This window comes from Zalophus californianus, chromosome 5, assembly GCF_009762305.2.
Source record: "Zalophus californianus isolate mZalCal1 chromosome 5, mZalCal1.pri.v2, whole genome shotgun sequence".
Taxonomy (NCBI): domain Eukaryota; kingdom Metazoa; phylum Chordata; class Mammalia; order Carnivora; family Otariidae; genus Zalophus; species Zalophus californianus.
In genome coordinates this window covers 15,775,652-15,796,571 of record NC_045599.1, presented here as the reverse complement: position 1 = coordinate 15,796,571, position 20,920 = coordinate 15,775,652, and the positions used below count along the sequence as shown (strand labels likewise).

Below are 20,920 nucleotides of genomic sequence, written 5' to 3'. Positions count from 1 at the left end.
AAGTTCTGTACTCCTAATAACAATATTTTAGAAAGCTAAAACCCAAGTTACAATTTTGAGAGCGGACAGTGAATTTTTTCATTTCATTCCTCCCATGAATTCATGATCTCTCTATTATTTAGCCTAACAGGGAATTTTTTGTCCATGATGGCCCAGTCCTGAGCAAAGTCTTGAATTTACATAGTTGTTGTCAATCCAATTACAAAAACATTTATTGGAAATGTACATACCTGCATGAACTGCTCAAGGCACTTGGAAAACAAAGGTGAAAAAGATAATAAAGTAAGAACCGAATTAATCTTGAGCAGACATAAGAGAAAAATGAGCTCTGCCTGAGGGAATTGGAAAAGGTTTTGAAGCCAGCTTCCTTAGGAAGGATGAATAGAATTTCAACAAGAAGGAAAAGCATTCAAGCAAAGCAGGGACAGAGGCAGAAGAGCACAGATCCAGGGAAATAGAGAAATCAGTGCCCTTAGAGCCCAGCCTACAGGCCTGGAAGCAGTAGCTGGTCCCTTTTCTGAGAGGAAAGGGAGGATGTTACCACATAGGTAATAGGAGACCGTCAGTGCCTCTAACTGGAAAGTGATCTGGTCAGATTTGCAAGGTAGAAAGATGGCTGTGCAGGTACATGAAGAATGAAATGGAAAAGAGCAGACCTTAAATCGGGGAGAGCAGTTAGGAGTCTATAATTAATGCAGTATTTCAACTGAAAGAGAATGAGATATTGACCTGAGAAAAACAGCATGAAGGAGAGAGACGAGGGAATGGGCTGACCAAGTATTTAGGATGGAGAATGGAAAGACTCTGAAAAATAATTGGAGTGGGAAGTGAAGACGTGAAGGAGATTTTTCTTTATCATTTCTGGTGTGGTGACTTGGATGGATAGTAATACCAACTTCCTGAAAGAGAAGAAGAGGCAAGGAGCAGGTGTGGGAAAATAAATTGACTGGAGAGGATAAACTATTATCTCAAACACCAAAACAACATGTATCACAAAGGATATTTAATACATTCAAGTGGAAACTATAGAAATATTGGTTAAAATGGGAAATGTGGTTTCTTAAATCACAAGCTCTTCAAAAGGAACTTTACTTGTCGATATGACTTCTATTAATCAAAGAGGATCAGATTGGGAATCTTTAAACTTTATTTCTGTAAGTATCATGCTTTAAATATAGTAAAGTTAGAGACTGTGCAGGGAACCAGCCTGAAAGAGCAGCTTGGCTCACTGGAGGGAATGTAATGGCTGGTTAATTTACTAGAATTCTTTGGCATTCTAAATAAATTCGGTGTCTGCCTTTGTGAGGTCACAAATCCCTTAGAGCGTCAGATAAAAGCTACGGATTTGATCCCTTAAAAATAAGCAGATTTAGGGGCACCTAGGTGGCTCAATAGTTAAGTGTCTGCCTTCAGCTCAGGTCATGATCCCAGGGTCCTGGGATCGAGCCCCTCATCGGGCTCCCTGCTCCGCGGGAAGCCTGCTTCTCCCTCTCTCACTCCCCTTGCTTGTGTTCCCTCTCTTGCTGTGTTTCTCTCTGTCAAATAAATAAATAAAATCATTTTAAAAAAAAGCAGATTTACACATAAAGAACACTCTCCTTATGATTTCAAGATGGCTTCCCATAGACACCCACGCATTGCAAGGACCTCAGCTTCAGAGCTGTTGGTTTAGAGGTGGACAAATTTAATCATAGGTGAGTATTATTTAAAAAAAAAGTCAAATATATATTTAGAGGTATCTCTTTAGTATTAACAGGAAGTATTCTCTTTTCCAAATAAACTCCTATAAATCAGAGTTTTACAATTGAGTACTGTTGACATTTGGGTTGGGTAATTCTTTGTTGGGGGCTGGGAAAGAGAAACTGGTTCATGCATTGTAATATATATGGTCAGCAGCGCCTTAACCTCTACCCATGAGGTGCCATTAAGACCACAGATGTCTCTAGACATTGTCAAATATCTCCTGGGAGGCAAAACTGCCTCATTTGAGAATCATCAATACAGGCAAGGACTTTTATCTTCATAAAACTCCTGCATAAAAGATAAAGTTAGGAGTTCTCTTTTTGAAGAAAAATATTTTCATGGGAAACTTTCCGAGAACAGATCACAAAGTTAGTAAGCAACAAAGGCCGGTATTTAGATCCCATCTCTTGGCGGGGGGGCAACTATTAATCTTTTCCTTACATTCCTATTCTTACTGTAGGAGGGAAAATTATCTCCTCTTCAGAGATGGTAAGAATCACACAAGACGGTCACAGCAGAGCTGCTGTCTTTTATCAATTTGCTTTCCTCTTCCTTTTTTATAAACAACTTCCTCTTTAAGAAATTAAATGCTCCAGGGGCGCCTGGGTGGCTCAGTCATTAAGCATCTGCCTTCGGCTCAGGTCATGGTCCCAGGGTCCTGGGATCGAGCCCCGCATCGGGCTCCCTGCTCCATGGGAAGCCTGCTTCTCCCTCTCCCACTCCCCTTGCTTATGTTCCCTCTCTCGCTGTGTCTCTCTCTGTCAAATAAATAAAATCTTTAAAGAAAAAAAAAGGAAATTAAATGCTCCAACTTAAGCAATCAAGAAACTGATATTTTCATAGCAACAAGAAATCCCTCAACTCAAAAATAAATGAAACATTATAAAAACTAGTTAGTAACTGAATATATTACCATCTGTAGCATGAGCAAGTCTGTGTTCTTATGGTAAATCTCACCTTTATTCAGTTCTGTAATGGGAAATCTGCAAGTAACGCAGAAGTTATAAAATATATTGGCAACAGATACAAAAATCTGCTAATACCCATACATAGAGATTCTGAAATTTTAATACAAATGCTGTTTCCCCTCTCTGGCCATTTCTTTGTCCCTAGTCTTGCTCTGTGAAACTATGCATTTGGTCTCTCCATTTATCATCATTTATATTTCTTTTTATTTATTTGTCAGCGTGCTAATATCTGTGTTTTGCTCCCTGTATCCATTACCTTGTCTCCTTATGATATTCTCTGTTTTTATTCTGGGGGACACTCCCTCCCCAGCTCCTTGTCAGCATGTTTTAGGCAGTCTCCTAGAGCTAGGCTTTCTTTCCCTAAAAATGGAACATCTAATTTTTAGCTAAGCAGCTGGTCATGCAGAATAAATACTACCTTGAAGGTGTGTGCAAACATGTGACAAAGTCGGGAAGGGATGGAAGTGAAAGCACTGAGTGGTAGCTTCTGGAAAACTTTTAAACAGAAAGCTGGTCCACACCCTTGGCTAGAATTTTTCTTCCTTTGCTCCAACCTGCTGCCAAGAACGTAGATTTGATGACCAGAGTTCCGGCTGCCAGTTTGTACAATTAGTATGCACCAGCTACATCAGAGATGGCCAGGACAGATGCCCAAAGGAAACAGGCCTTGAAGGTTTTGTAAACCAGAGCTGCCGTATCAGCCCTGATCTGCCTCAAGACATCCATGCAAGAAAAAATCTTCTAATTTATCTTTTGAACATCTCTGTGATGTGGGGACTCTTATTCACATAGGAATCGAATCTTAATGGATACAGGTGAAAATCCACTCTAATCTCAAGATGGAGCGCGTGACCTAAGTCTAAACCAAAGAGCTGATGACATTCCTCTGTTTCAGAGGGACCCATGTACTATACCAATATTCTAGATAAAAGGGTATACTTGCAGCTATGTCAAGAAACTTAATTTGCCATAAAAATTTGACAAATGAAGTACAAAGATGCTGTCATTCTGACAAAAGCTCTTAGTGTATTTTGGTTTAAGTATCAAACTCTAAATGAGCCTGAGGCGAAGTCCTCCGTCATGGGAGGACTGCATATGGTTTCAAGGGTTCGCACTGGATGACGTTAGGGTTATGCAATTAAAACAAATATTTAGGTTGCCATGAACATTTCTTTGCAGGCATTGAAAGCTATAATTAACATAGTCTGATGTGAGTCTAACAAATTCTGGAATTCACGATTTGTAGAAAACTATGCTATTCGGTGCCTAACTGCATGATGCATTTTGTGACAAAGCATTAACCATCAAGCTAGACAATCTTCACTCATCCAAGCAACCAATCCTTCGGGGTCCCTTGCACAAATGTCACAATCATGATGTCTTCTGACCAGTTCGTGAGAAAAATAAAGAAGTTAGCAGCTTGTAAGATGTAACAAAATTTTAAAAAAGTAAAAATAATAATAATAATGCCAGGAAATGTTAGTTTCATTAATAACAGTCTTCAATTCCCAGTTATTAAGTGCAATTCAAATAGAATATATTGAGCACTTGGAGTACTACCTAAAGTACATAGGCTATGTCTGATAGGTACATTTCAAGTAATCTGATAGGCATAAGGATATTTGATCAATATTGAATTATGCATGCCCTATGTCAGGAAACACTGTATATATTCCAGATAGAGCAATAAGCAAAACAGACAGAAGTCTTTACATTTTAATGATGGGATCATATGGGAAAAGGAACTATGTCCGATTTTAGGGGAGTTGGAGGTAAGTGTGAGGAGGAAAGGAGACAGAAACATATTTCTCAGAAGAAAACTAATCTCTGCAGTTTTGACCAGTTAAAGGGAAGGAAGAAAAAACTGCTCTGATGCCTCAAAAGGTGAGAGAATATTACATTGGGGCAAAATTCTATCATGCAGTAGGACTGCATGGTCCATGTGGTGCTTAGGCACCACAAATGGGAAGGGCCAGAACCGAGCACAAGAGAAAGAGGGCAGACAACAGTGTGAATTTTCCCTCTTATTTAAATCTGAAAAGATTTCTCTAAATCTCAGAGATGAGACATGGCCAATACAAGATGTTTCTATGCTTGTTTTCAATATTAACATTCTTTAATTTTGAACTAATGCATGATTAATGAAAATCCTTGGAATATAGAAACAGCATTAAAGAAGAGTGAAATATCATACTTTCTGACACACATAAGTATCCAATATTACAGCTTTGGCATATCTTATTCCAGTTCTTAAAATTTTTTCCTTAGTTGAACTAATTTTCAATGTAATATATTTTTATAACATTATATCAAAAAATTATCATAACATTATTTAACGGCTATGTAATATTTTAAGCTATGTTCCTGCTCATTTTTTAAATTAATTCATTAACATAAAAAAACTAATAAATATATTGGATATACGATTTTATACCAAAGCAAATGTACGTAGAGGGCTACAAAAAGTGTGCACTTTTTTTTTAGATTTATTTGAGAGAGAGAGAGCAGGAGCTGGTGCAGGGGGGGAGGGGAGAGACAGGGGAGAGGGAGATGCAGACTCCCTGCTGAGCAGGGAGCCCAAGATAGGGCTTGATCCCAGGGCTCTGAGATCATGATCTGAGCCAAAGACAGGCACTTAACCGACTGAGCCAGCCAGGTGCCCCCAAAGTGGGCTCTTTTGACATTAGTCCCAGGACATACTTTGAAAAAACAAAATAAGAAATGTTCCAATAACAAATGCATTTGTGAAATAAGGCATATAAAATTTTTCCCCATTTTCCCCCAATACAGTCTCATAACAAAACAACACTGAGATTTTGATAACCATGCTTTAAAGAAAACTAGTTGGATTTTCTTTGTCTTTCCCTAAATAATTTTATGACAAAACATTTTTTTATACTTCCTATTTATCTGTTACACATTCTACAGAGTACTATTTTAAAGAATCAGAAAAACAGCACAAATTAGGATGTCAAAATTACTTAGTATATTTCAAATATCCCAATAAAGTTATATTCTGTAGAGTTCTTAAAATATTTTTTAGAAATAATACATGCTAATTAAAAAATGAGAACAAGACAGGGGTGTCTGGGTGGCTCAGTTAGTTAAGCATCCAACTCTTGGTTGCGACTCAGGCCATAACGTCAGGGTGGTGAGATTGAGCCAGCATTGGTCTCCTCGGGCTCTGTACTGGGAGTGGAGTCTACTTAAGATTCTCTTCCTCCCTCTCCCTCTGCCCACTGCTCATACATGCATACAACTCTCTCTCTCAAAAAAAAAATGCAAATATAACAAGCAATCAAAATCTTATTTCTTCAACATATCCTAAGTTCTGTCGTAAGAAATCACCATCATTAACATGAGAGGAACACGATAGGAAGTATCTCCAAATCATATATGCAGATACGAGGGCAGATAGGTAAATAGATAAATAGGTAATAATAGATAGATAAGTAGATGGCATTTAAATTTTGCATTATACTGTGTTCTATATTTAAGAAGTATTTTAATTTTAACTTAAATTTAAAAGAAATATAAACAGTGTAACCTAAACACGTTGGTAAGATGCAAGTCAATTTTTCTTCAACAGATAAAATATTTTTTTATAAATAATCCCTGTAAAGGCCAAATTTTGATACATAGTAAGAGTTTTAAGTCTTTTTATCCTTTTCTTTCTTTCTTTCTTTCTTTCTTTCTTTTTTTTTTTTTAGGTAGGCTTCACACCCAGTGTGGAGCCCAACGCGGGGCTTAAACTGACAAACCTGAGATCAAGACCTGAGCTGAAAAAATTAATTAATTAATTAATTAAAAAATAAAAAGACCTGCGCTGAAATCAAGAGTGGGATGCTTAACCAACTGAGCCACCCAGGCACCTCAAGAGTTTCAAGTCTTTTTTAAACTACATAATTAGACTTCAATATTATACATTTCCTAATTGCAATAAAAGATGAAGAAACTAGCTCGCTTCGATTTCTTTCCACTTCTACTACACTGCAAAGTATTGGAATGAATTTTTCTTGAGACCAGTATGGTACTTCACTGTGCAGACTGTACTCTATTTCAGGGAAAATTTCCTTTTACATTCTTGAATATTTTTGTGTTCCACATATTCTTCAAAAGTCCAATTATATTTCATTTTATTTTCTTTGACTATTTCCACCTATAGTCATTTTCATGTCTTTATTGCTTTCTCTTTGAGTAATTTCCTCAAGTCTGTATAGTTGGATTTTCAGTTGTTTTTATTATATTTTTTATAATATATCTTATCACTCTTTTTGTAAAAGAGAGGTCACATTTTTTTGTCATTTCTTTGCAATTTGAGGAAAGATTTATCTGAAATCCTGTTTTCCCTCCACAGGTAATTCTTCCATAATGTATGTTCTTCAAGCATCTTTTTTTCTTCTTTTATAGTTTCTATTCATAAGGCCACATGATTTGTCCCCCACTTGTGAGTTATCTTTATACTGAACACTGTCAAATGGGCAGATAATGGAACAAAAAAGGGAATGAGCTCCAACTTGGAATGTTATTGTGTGGAGTGCCCTCTTACCAAGTCTGATATTTCCTTTTTGTACAAACCCACCCCCATCTCCACGCCTCTAAGTGTTGGCATTGAAACAGTGGTGCGTTGGTGTCGCTCACTGTAAATCTCCTTGAGACACAAGCCCTTCATATTGAGACTTGGTGATGGATGCTTCCTCTCCTTTGTTCATCGCTCTTGACGTCCTTGGCAGAGAAGGTTCAGCTATGGAAAATGACGTTCATTTGGTTTCTTCTGCAGCATCATATTCACGGCCGAGTTGTGAGACTGAATTCAATTTCCACACCAGTGTCTCCTGATGCTGTACTGGCCTGTCCTAGAGCTCAGATCTCCTCACCGTACTATAAGGATGGTGAGATAAGCTGCCACAACTGTGATTCTTCCTTTTATGGATGCATTGTGCCGTTTTGTCTCTCAGGATATTCCCCGGTTGTGGCCAGAACTACTCACAGCGTGTTTGGGCTGTGGCTGATACATCATTGGGAGCACTGGCCATCAATAGATTTTGAAGGAGGAATGTAGGTTTAAAAAGCTCTCCATTCTGAGACCCATAACTGGAAACATGATTTCATGCTTGTAATCTTTAAAATACTGCAGGTGCATTTAAAGTGTATGCAAGGATACTTCAGGTATTATCAAAAAGGGATTCAAGTCTATTTGTTTATTCTTGACTTAGCAAACATTTCTAACATCGTAGTCTGTACCATGAACTACGGGCATTTCCAGAAATGCAGAAATGAACTCTTTGTTATGATCAAGGGACTCACAAACCGAGTAACGAAGACAAATACAGATAAATGAGCAGACAAGATGCAGTGTGTGTGTGTTTCAATGCTATAAATACTCAAATAGAGTTACTGTATAGAGTAGAGATCACATATTGTATGATCTCATTTCTAAGAAATGTCCAAATAAAAATTCAGGAGAGGGAGAAAATGAGTTGCTTAACATTGCAAAGAGAAGAAGATATCTGAATTGTGGCTTAAAATGTTAATGGGAATTTATGAGGCAGAGGTGGGCAGGGAGAGCTCATGAGAAAACTGTGTGTGCAAAGAAAGGCATGAAGACGTAAGATCTCCATGGGCTGTGGGGCAGCGAGCACCATTTTGTTTCTGGAAGACAGGGCACATGGAGGAGGGACAGGAGTGGGTTTGGATAGATATGCTTGGGACAAGATGATTAAGGACTCTGAGTTTTACCCATAGAAAAATAAATAGGGGATAATGCAGGACATAATTTTGAGATTCTAATGAACTACAAGACGCAAGACTAACCCATTCCATCCTACGGTGAGTCTTTCTCAAGACTGGATGCTAGTTTGCTAACACTAGTTTCCGACTAACATATCTTATCACAGCTTCACCTCTATGCCGCCAAGCATAACTACTCACTGAACAATCCTATTATATATTAATGCTACCCAGATACCATATGAAAGGATTTCTATTCCATTATTTAATTAGCTTCACAGCAATATATAAATTATCTCCTCTCAAAACCACAGTGGTAGGCAACGTCTGAACGATGTCTGTTCTTGACCTGTTTTGTTACTCTTAGGTTAAATTTGCCAAACACGTGTTTCTTTCAAACATCCTTGGGGCTTTATAGAAGTCCTAAGAAATGTAACTTGCAAACAACTCTTACTGCAATCATTTCATTTTTTCCAAAGAACTTTGCAAATATTTATTTCTTGTAATTTTCTGCTCACAAAATCGCAGGTGGAGTTGGTGGATGAAGTTTATTCTTTTCTCCATACCTATTAAGTGAAGAGTATGAGTTCTTGAGGGTTAGGTTTTTGCTTCAGCTTCTCCAAATGCTCAGTTAGAGACAGAATCAGAAAGTCATTAAATTCAATTTACTCTATTGCAAAATTACTGATAATTTCCAACGAGTGAGAGAAGAAGAAAACAGTGCCCAAAATATTATGGAGAAATCCCAGTATGAGCAGGATTGCAAAATTACTGATAATTTCCAATGAGTGAGAGAAGAAGAAAACAGTGCCCAAAATATTATGGAGAAATCCCAGTATGAGCAGGATGGGAGCAAGTAAAGGGAGTGATAAGCAGTATTAAGGAAAGATCTAGTAAATTTTACAATACGTAGGCTTGGTTCTTTAAAACGTTTTTCTAGAATGGTATTGTGTGGCTTTACTATTCTGCAAAAACTCATCTATGTTGATTGGAAACAAAAATACAGGAAAATTTACTATATAGAGTGGAGATCACATATTGTATGATTTCATTTCTAAGAAATGTCCAAATAAGAGAAATCCATAGAAATCAAAAGTAAATTGGTGATAGTTTAGGGCTAGGAATGGTAGTGGGTTGGGGTGGGAAGTGACTTTTAATGGGTATGGAGTTTCTTTTAGGCATAATAAAATGTTCTAAAATTAGTTTGTGGTGATGGTTGCATAACTTGGTGAATATACTAAAAACTACTAATTATATACTTCAAAATGGTGATTTTCATGGTATGTAAATCATATCTCAATACAGTCGCTTTTCAAAAAGTGGAGTGGCAAGAACTAAATTGTGAATTTTTTTTAATGCAAAGATATATATAGAAGGGGTGACAAAACTGGCCACAATGAGAACTGGGCTCAAGATGCCATATTGACAATTCCTTTTCCTTCTGTTTCTCTGAATAGTGCCTTTCTGATGACTAACTGCATCTGGTGACATCACAAGATTTTTAGGCTGTTTTCAACCACCTTTTGTGGTTTGGCTGTTGTGAAAGAAGAATACTTCTAAACCCTGTGAAATCAAACCAATTTCTGGATATCCAGCGAGGTAAGACTGCTGAATTTAAAGCTCAAGACAACGGAGCACCTGGGTGGCTCAGTCGTTGAGCGTCTGCCTTCGGCTCAGGTCAGGGTCCCAGGGTCCTGGGATCGAGCCCCGCGTTGGGCTCCCTGCTCAGCGGGAAGCCTGCTTCTCCCTCTCCCACTCCCCCTGCTTGTGTTCCTGCTCTCTCTGTCTCTGTCAAATAAACAAGATCTCAAAAAAAAAAATAAATAAAACTCGGACAACAAACATCTTCCAATCTTTGAATTCGAGAGCAAGAAGATAGATCACGCTGCACTCATGATCCTTTTCTTCATGTCCTTTCAGATACCACCATTCCCTAGGAATGAGATTTACATTGTTTTGGTGACTGTCAAGAGCCGTGTTTGAAGAAATTGTGAAAAACATTATCTTTTTGAAGAATATCATCAGCAGAGAACTCTGTGAGAGTTTGCTTTTTGAGCTGGACATGAGAAAACATGTTGCTCGCTCCCCCAAGGCTATGAGGCACCACAAGTCAACCATGCTTCCCAAGAACCAGGAATTTGGACTGAGGTGTGTTGTTCTGGTAACAGTGGAAGTGTCAGGGACCTAAGGATAGAGGGTTTCAGCAGTCTAAAGAACTGAAGGCTCGGTTTTAACCCTGTTCAATGATTTGCTGTTAATTCTTGCTATGTTCACATCAAAATGTTGTTATCCAATCTTGATCACCTATTCCCAAAATTCAAGCAAATGTGAGGTGGTTAAATTGAAGAATAGTTACATAGATATTTCTGTTGTATCAGTGACTTTCACATCACCTTTTAAAACATTTACTCGATCTTATTATTCTAATCTATGGAATAAAGCAACTACTAATATTTTGTCCTCGTACAGTCACCATTTGTAAGAAAAAATAAAACGTACATGCTTTGACATGACATGTTGAAATCAAACATTCTACACCTCAAAATTTGCTATTAACCAGAATAATATTATACTTTTTTTAAATCTTATCTTTCAAGTTCATTCCTTTCATCAAATATCTCATTAGCATATATTGTATACCCATATCTGGAATTGAGCTGTTTATAGTCTTAGGGGAAAAGAAGACTTTTGTACTTTTGGAGGATTTGAGAGGCTAGGATGTCAGTGAAATGGAAGATCAGTTTAAGCTGGTTAGTTCAAGGAAGAATTTATTTTAAAAAGGCAGTGGCGGGAGGGCAAGGAATTGAGTTGAGTATTAAAAAATGAGTAAAAATAAAAGATACCACTTATATAATGAAAATGTATCCCATATCAGTAGCTATTTGCGAGGTACATATCAGATGAAACACTCATCCAGAATATATTAAAACCTCTATGTATCATTGAAAAAAGTTAGGATAACACAACAGAAAAGTAGGAAAGGAGTTGAGGAGATACTTTACAAACGAGGAAACCCCAATGGCCAAAAGAGACTTTTTTTTTTAACTTTTTTTTATGTTATGTTAATCACCATACATCCTTAGTTTTTGATGTAGTGTTCCATGATTCATTGTTTGTGCATAACACCCAGTGCTCCATGCAGAGTGTGCCCTCTTTAATACCCATCACTGGGCTAACCCATCCCCCCACCCCCCTCCCCTCTGGAACCCTCAGTTTGTTTCTCAGAGTCCATCGTCTTTCATGGTTCAAAGAGACTTGCTTTTTAAAATGCTCAACTTCATGAAGCAGCAGATAATGCAACTAACTGATATCAATAGATGTCTGTCAGAATGATAAAACAAAAGACAGACAATGACAAATTTTTGAAAGGATGTAGTACAACCAGAACTCTCATATGCCGCTGGTGTAAGTATACATTGGTACAGACATTTTGTAAAAATGATTTGAAGTATCTACTAAAGGGGAAAATATAGATACATAAACTCATCAATTCCATTATTAGGATTATTCTTAGCACACAGACAGCTTTGCCAAAGTGCAGGTACTAGAATGTTTATAGAGTCATGGTTTATAATAGTCCCAAACTGCAAACCATACTATTAATGATGCCTATTGACACTGAAATGGATAAATAAATTATGGTATTATTTTCATAATAGCAGTATATAGCAATAAGAATAAAAATCGAAACTGCATACAACAACATGAATGAATCTCAGAGACACAATGTCAATGGCAAGAAGTTAGGAAAGACTATGTACTTACTTTCCCATGTATACAAAGTACAAAACAGATAAAACTAACCTGTGCCATTAGACATCAAGAAAGCAGTTACCTTGAGGGTGAGAGAGAGTGATTAGTGACTGAAAAAGGGCATATGGGCTCTGGAAGTGCTGGTAATGACCTATTTCTGGATCTCAGGGCTGTTTACACAGTATGCTTAGTTTGAAAAAAGCCATTGAGCTGTAAACTGATGATACATGAACATTAATAGATGCATTCTGTAACTCAATAAGGGTTTTTAAAAGTGGCATGAAAGTTAGAGGTTTAGGAAAAAAGTAAGAAGATTAGTTTCTTTATTAAGAGATACTTTTCACAGTCAAATATTTTCAGGAAAAAAAATGCTTAAATGAAAATAAAGATGAAAAGACAGAAATTCAAACACTAAAAAATGTCACCAGAGTTGGATTTTTTTCACAGTTTATATAATACAATCTGTTTAAGCTGATCTATTCTAAACAGCTTTTCACCACCATGACAGTCCAAAATCAACAACTCTTATTTATATATATAAGGTCATTCCGGGGGACACTTGAATCATCAAAGACAGACAAAGATGTGTTTCATTTCATTTATGTCTATTTGCTTAAATCTTCCCTCTTTGAACATCAGTAGAACCATGTGTGATATCTAAGGGAAAATATTTCAGATTATTTGCTTAAGTAGATAGTCATGCAAGGGTCTATGGCCCATTATTTATATTTTAAACACTTGCTATTTTATTTGAGAACCATGTAATTTTCTTCTCTATTTTTCTGTCTTTTTTTCATCGTGTATATTGTACATCCCCTACATACAGAATATTTTAAAGCGTCCATACATTACTTTAAAAAGAGAGATAACGTAATAGTCAAGTAGGAAAAGTTGAATAATGTTTTTTTATAATGCTCAACTTCATTATGCAACAGAAATGCAAAAAAAAAAAACACAGTATGATACCAATACGTGTGCATTAAAATAGATAGAACAAAAGTCAGCTGATGCCAAGTTCTACCACAATTTCTTTATCCATTTATCTGTCAAGACTTTATTGGTTTCCATGTCTTAGTTATTGTAACACTGCTGTGAACATGACAGTATGGTTATCTTTTTGAGATAATGAATTTCTTTCCTTGGATTTGTACCCAGAAATGAGACTGTGTTTGTTCTATTTTTAATTATTTGAGGAACCTCCATACTTTTCTTCCACAGTGGCTGTATTAAAACTCTTCATGATAGAAAATTTAAAGCAAATGTTGGATTTCTCATACTGGGTTTTGCTTTTGTTTTTGTTTTTGTTTTTGTTTTTTTGAGATTTTATTTATTTGACAGAGAGAGAGAGAGCACAAGTAGGCAGAGAGGCAGACAGAGGGAGAGGGAGAAGTAGGCTCCCCACTGAGTAGAAAGTCTGACTCAGAGCTCCATCTCAGGACCCTGAGATCATGACCTGAGCAGAAGGCAGACACTTAACCGCCTGAGCCACTCAGGCGCCCCCATAGCTATTCTCCTTAAATCAGAAAATCCATCAACTACACAGGACATTAATTACAGAGCATCATTGCTTGAGGCACTTTTTAGCGCGTATAAGAATCACTTAGGGTCTGTCCAACCAAGGGAAAATAAAGCAAAGCAAACAAACAAAAGCAAAAACAATGGAAATAAAAACTTTTGAAATTTTTTCATTGATAAAAATAAAGTTCCTGAAAGAAATTTTGATAGGAGTGTATGCGTTCTCCTGTGATATGCTTCACGACAAAAGAAGAACAGGTATCATGATAAATGTAGAAACATTTACAAAGGCAAACGGAATAGCAAAAATAAAATATATGACACAGGAAAATCACAACTCTTTCAATATTACCTACAGGTATTTAGTTTCTCTTCCCTTCCCAACAAAAACTGAGAAACAAACATTAATATTGAATAACATTGAGTCTGTAAGTCTCTATGTCTGAAGTTAATAGACATGCAAACGGATCACTTTTAAGTGTTACGTGTACCTAAAGAATTAACGTAAACCAGTACCCAATCAATTATTTTCTTTTATTAAACCAGGATGATCAAAATCAGAATAAACAAAATCAGCACAATGAGTGACATGCAGTAGACATTTCAAACATGAAGTGCATTGGTAAAGTTCTCTTTGATGATCTTTTCCAAAACCAATGATGAAATGTTTCCTTACACCAAAGGAAGTCTATGTGCTACCAGACAAAGGCACCCAGCTATGATTTTCTCATGGTTTTGAGTGTTTATTCTAGCTTTACTCACAGAGCTGATGGGAGGAATCCGAAACACAAAGAGGTTAAGCAGAACAAATTGTAGGCACATGTGCACACACAAAAACACCCACCAGCCTATGTTGACATGCAAACTGCCCGCGGGCACTTACAGTACTTAATTTTGTTGCTTCCTCCATTTCTTTACACCCAATGAACAACAAACAAAAACTGAAAGTACAGAAACTAAAACCAGACTTTAGATCGTTTAAACCTGAGGCCTTGGAGTAAATTGCCTAGGGAACAAAATTCGAAAAAAATATTTATACAAAACAGAAACGTATTTTCAATTAGCAAGAATTTGAACCTACTAAACCCCACTTAGATTTCTCTGGAAAGTGCAGCTGATACAGTAAAGCCTTTATTACCTGTAACTCCAAGTGGAATAATTACTTTTTGTTCTAGAAAGTTGTTTCAAAATTAGTCAGTAATTGGTTCGGGCTCTGGGAAAGGAACACATGAGGATATTTAGTTTTCATCTAAAGAAAAAGCATAAAAGCATAAAAAGTATTTTTGCTTAAATTTTCTGTTTCTGTTATATTACTAAATCACTGGCGAGGAGATTGATGCCTCCAAACTTTTTCTTAAGGGGCCCCATTCATTAGAGGGGATGAATGGAATTCATCTACCATATTACTGAAATGTTCAACAACATATGCATATTGTTTCTAAAGCCATGCAATAAAGAAAAGGCAATACTTAAACGAAACACATGGAAGAAAATCACTTGAAAATTCAATATATAACCATATCTCTCAATTTAATTGGATATTAGATAAGTCCTTGAAAACTTAGGCATTACTGTATTATTTTTGAGTCTTTATCTCTCTTTCTCAAATCTATCTGCCTATCTTGGAAGACAAAATCTTTACAGAGGTGATGAAGTTAAAATGAGGTTGTTAGAGTGAGCCCTAATCTAACATAACGATTATCTTTATAAAAAGGGGAAATTTGGAGGAGCTCCTGGGTGGCTCAGTCGTTACGCGTCTGCCTTTGACTCAGGTCATGATCCCAGGGTCCTGGGATCGAGCCCCGCATCGGGCTCCCAGCTCTGTGGGAAGCCTGCTTCTCCCTCTCCCACTCCCCCTGCTTGTGTTCCCTCTCTCACTGTGTCTCTCTCTGTCAAATAAATAAATAAAATCTTTAAAGAAAAAGGGGGGGGGGAATTTGGAGACAGACATGTACCCAGGGAAAACATCAAATGGAAATCAAAGCAGAGATTGGACTGATGCTTCAATAAGCCAAAGAACACCAAAGGTTGCCATCAAGCTAGAAGAGTCATGGTAGAGAATCTCTCTCACACCACTCAAAAGGGACCAACCCTGCCAGGGCTTTGATCTTGGACTTCTAGCCTCCAGAACTATGAGAAAACAAATTTTCATTGTTTAAACCATCCAGGTTATGGTACTTTGTTACAGAAGCTCTAGCTGAGTCACATGCCATACTTTATTCAATTTTCATAGTTTTACATAATGTTCCTTTTCTCTTCCTGGATCCCACATTACATTTAGTTATCATGTCTCCCTAGGCTGCTCTTGGTTGTGATAGTTTCACAGACTTTTTTTTTTTTTTTTTACTTTGACTCTTTTGAGAAATAATGGCCAGGCATTTTGTAGGATTTCCCACTATTGGCATTGCTCTGGTATTTTTCACATGGCTGGGCTGTTGTTATGGGTTTGGGGGAAGAAAACCACAGAGGTGAACTGCCTTTTTCATCCCATCATAGCAACCTGAGTTTTAGATACTACCAACATGATTTATCACTGTTGATGCTGATATTGACCTTGATCAGCTGGATGAAGGTGTTTTGTTAGTTGTCTCCATTATAATATCACTCTTGTTTATCTCCCTTTCCACACTATACTCTTTGAAAGGAAGCCATGTGCATCATTCACAGTTCACAAGTAGTTAAGTTATGCTCTCCTCCTGAGGGCAGAGTATTTTATACAAAATTATTTAGAATTATCTGCATGAGAGAGCTGCCTCTTCTCCCCCACTTATTTGCTTATTCAAATATTTCGTTGTATCAGTAAGGACTCGTGGAAGTTTATTTTATACCTTGGGCTATAATCCAATAATAATTTATTTTATGATCTAAATTGTTCTACCTTTAGCCACTGAAGTTCTTTCAGTTGGTTCCTGTGTACCTTTGACAAATCTGTAATAATGTGGTGTTTGTGTGTGTGTGTTTTAATTCCTTACTTTCTGGCACTTATTAGATGCTCCAAGATCATCTTGTATAGTCTCTGTTCCAGTGTTAAAATCAGCTATTGTCCAAGGATCTTTGGTTCCTCTTATTAGAAACCAAGTTCTGGGCACTAAGTAATGTTCATTGCTACTGAAGTGCCATTGCTTTTAGGTTATCCCAGCAGATAGCACAAAGAAACATGGGTGTGTATGTTCTAATCCATACGTACACACCTATTTATGATTATTTTGACATGTAACCATCTGTATATATAATAAGCTCATTATGAGTTCTTACTGATGTCTCAACTCTCATTACCACATGGACCTCTCAACCCTGCTCCCTTTGCTAATCTGTAAATCCATTACAACAGTTAGAAATCTGGCTCCTAATACCCACCATTCACTTCCTCCATTGTTCATTTCTATTACACATGCATAGTAGCATCAGAATTAACTTGTACATTAGTAGGAAACAACTTTATTGACTAGAGTTCAGTGTATATGTGCAGTTCCTCTTGACTTTAGTCTTAGACACTCCACTCATATCCCAAGTTACTTGGTCAGCACCTTTTACACCCTTCCCCTTAAGAGAGCTTGTTTCACACATTTGTAATACAGTTAGTCTCTTGTCATAATGTGCATTTTTTTCATGGAACCCCCCCATCTTCTAAATAAATCTGTATATATTAATGTTTACTCTTTGTGCTTTAAAGTTCTGTGAGTTCTGACAAATGCATAATATCATGTGTTGACCATTAAAATATCATACTGAATATTTTATCTTAAAAAAAAAAACAAAAAACAAAAACCCAAAATTTTGTTTCACTTATTCAACCTCAATCCCTTCCTCTGAGCCTCTGGCAATCCCTTCTATTTTTATAATGTCTTTATTTTTATGTTTTCCAAAATATTCTATAATTGCAATCATACAACATGTAGGCTTTGGGGCCTTTTGTTTTCTTATTCTTGAGTTAAGAGTTGCTAGTATATTTTGGATACAAATCCTTTATGAGATAAATGTTTTAGTAAGACTTTGAAGTAGCTCTAAAATTACTGGGGAGCTGTGAATTATAATGTATGTTTTAAAGGAAATTTTAAGAAATAATACTGTAAAAAAATCAGTGGACAACTCTTCAATCACTGCAATCTACTTGCACTAATAAGAATGTGTGAAAAGAAATATGCTCAAAATTTAAAATATTGAAAATATGATAAAGCTATAGCACTATAGAAAAATGTATTTTTTGACTAAGTAAAAACAAAGTCACCATTTTCCTGTGCCATTTCTCATGCTCTACAACAGAATAAAAGTAACATTTTAATTCCTTGAAATGATAGTAGATAAAAGCTGATCAATAATAAATTCAAAGCACTATTGCACATGAGGCATGGAACATGGAGCCTAGCAAGAGTAAGCCTTGATAAATATTTGCTCTTATTATTATTACTTATTACAAAAACCAATATTCATATAAAATATAATTTGGGAGAATATAGAAAAATTGGCTTAACACATTTCATAATAAATAGAAACCATTTTCATTATTTTTGCATCAAATTTTGATTCCAAACAAGAGTTACTTACCTCAGTGTGTAACTACAAATAGCCATCGCATAAAATATTCCTAGAGTAACAGGTTAATGAAGTTAACAATGAACTCATCAACAAAGTAGTTAAAATACAGTTTTCCATTCTAAGTTCATTTGAAATTACTCCCCCCCCCGCCCCATTTAACCAGTAAATTTTAGATGAGTGATAAATTTTTATCTAATGCAGCTGTCAAAGCTTCATAGAATGATTATGAAGATGAAGACATAATTTTCTACAAGTTCCTTTTTTCTTACTCAAATCCAGAAACTAGAAATCCCATTTTCATTCTGTCTATGATTCACGAACGTTCTCAAACTCAAAACTTTAAGAGGCTTATATTTATAGCAAGTTAGACATCGTCAACTCCCAAGACATAGGATCTCAATTTATCTGGTATCATTCCACAATTATTACTTTATTATTTCATCTTAAATGAGAAACATCATGACCTTACATTTTGAGACTATTCATGTCAAAGGAGTTTTTATGATCATTCCAATGATGATAACTAACAAATTAAGTTAAAATTATTAAGTCCTAGATTCCAAACACTACTATTTCTCCTGTACTATACAGCAAAAGAAAAGCACGAGTGGAACCAGTTTTCACCCATGGCAAACCCTGCCTATCCAAAATATTTTTTAATTGTAATGAACTGTGAGCAAATGAAATTCAACTGATTTTACCTGAAATCGGCTCATTAATTCCTTGTATTAAAAACTAGCCTTAAGCTCTTCTACTTCTAAGAGACACAGGCTTAGAATGCTTTAAGTGAAGTGGTTTATTGTAAACTGTATTAGGAAACAAGGGAATTTAGCATAACAGAGGCAGAGATAGCCCTCCATAGCTCATTATCATGAAGACTGAATTCGTCTATTTTTGTGTCTTTCTGTTTTAAAATAAAGACAATGATACCAATGATACAAACTGAAGAACCAATACTTACTGAAGACAAGGGCTGTGTTCCCTGCCTGACATTATATCACCTGTGAGGTCTTAGAGGCAGCTCAACAACTTCCTTTTACAGATGAAAAAATGCAAATTAAAGAAGTATAGAAACCTGCCCTATTAACCCCACTAGGGAATGGCTGACTCAGGATTTCAACCCCGCGGTTTCCCTCTGGAGTGTACCCTCTCTGCCATTCTATTCTTTAGTTTATCAATTTCCTACAGCATTTCCACCTAAAATAGTTTCACCCTCCTTTCTATCTCGGGGCATCTGATTACTGAAGCAGAAAGTTTTGACTCATATATTTTAATGTCACCCTTAGTCTTTTTATTGCTAGTGGTGCAGAGTTAGTAATAAGATTAAAGATATGATCTTCCTGCTGAGGGAGAAAACTCTTGTGTTTTGCTTAAGTTTGACTTATGTCAGGCAACTAAAATATAAGGTCATTTCTAAAAATATTCTAGTTAATAAAGATTAACCTCACCTGAAACTAGTATCATATTGTGTGTTAACCAATTGGAATTTAAACAAAAACTTGAAAAAACTAACAAACCAAAACCAGAACAAAACAAAAATAAACCTAAACCTCATATCAGAGTGCATATAATTAAGTAAATAACTTTTTACAGAAATGGGAATACTATAGTTTCCACCTGTGAGCATTACATGAAATCATGCACGTGAATGCACTCGGCACAGTGATTGCCACGTAGTAGGTCCACATAAGTGTGTCTTACATCTTCACCATTGCCGTCATGCTAGGCTGAAGTCTGACCAAGTTGAATTTTTAATAAGTATTTCTATTTTTAATATGTCTATATTAACATGTATAATTAGTATATATAATACACATAGTCAACCCTTGAACAATGCAGGGGTTAGGGGTGCCAATCCCCCCCCCAGTTAAAAATCCACATATAAGTTTTGACTGCCCCCAAAACCTAACTATTAACATCCTACTGTTGACTAGAAGCCTTACTGATAACATAAAGTTGATTAACACATATTTTGTATGTTATGTGTATAATATATTAGAATCTAACAACAAAGTAAGCTAGAAAAAAGGAAGTATTAAGAAAATCGTAAGAAAGAGAAAATACCTTTACAGTATTGCACTGTATTTATTTTAAAAGATCCATGTAGAATTGGACCCAGGCACTTCAAACATGTTGTTCAAGGGTCAGCTGTGTGTATATGTATGCATGTATATGTATGCATGTATGCATGTGTATATGTATGTGGGTATATGTATGTATGCACGTGTACATGTATGTGTGCATATGTATGCATGTATGCATTGTATATGTATGTGTGTACGTGTGTGTATATGCATGTATGCAAGTGTATGTGTATGTGTGTATGCATGCATGTGTACATGCATGTGTGTATGTATGTGTGCATGTGTATATGTATGTATGCATGTGTACATGTGTGCGCATGTGTATGTGTATGTTGTAAATGTATGCATGTATGCATGTGTATGTATGTGTGTATATGCAAGTGTGTATATGTATGTATGTGTGCATGTGTATATGTATGTGTGTATGCACGTGTACACGTATGTGTATATGCGTGCATGTGTGTATGTGTGCATGTGTATATGTGTGTGTATGTATGCATGTGTATATGTATGCGTGTATATGCATGAATGCATGCATGTGTACATTCATGTGTGTATATGTGTGCATGTGTACATGTATGTGTGTGTGCA

General features: G+C 36.3%; 1 protein-coding gene across 2 annotated transcripts in view; it reads right to left on the bottom strand.

The window, feature by feature from the left end:
- Positions 1-20,920, bottom strand: part of PRR16 (proline rich 16) — a 282,610-nt gene that overhangs the window by 16,286 nt on the left and 245,404 nt on the right. The window lies entirely within an intron of this gene.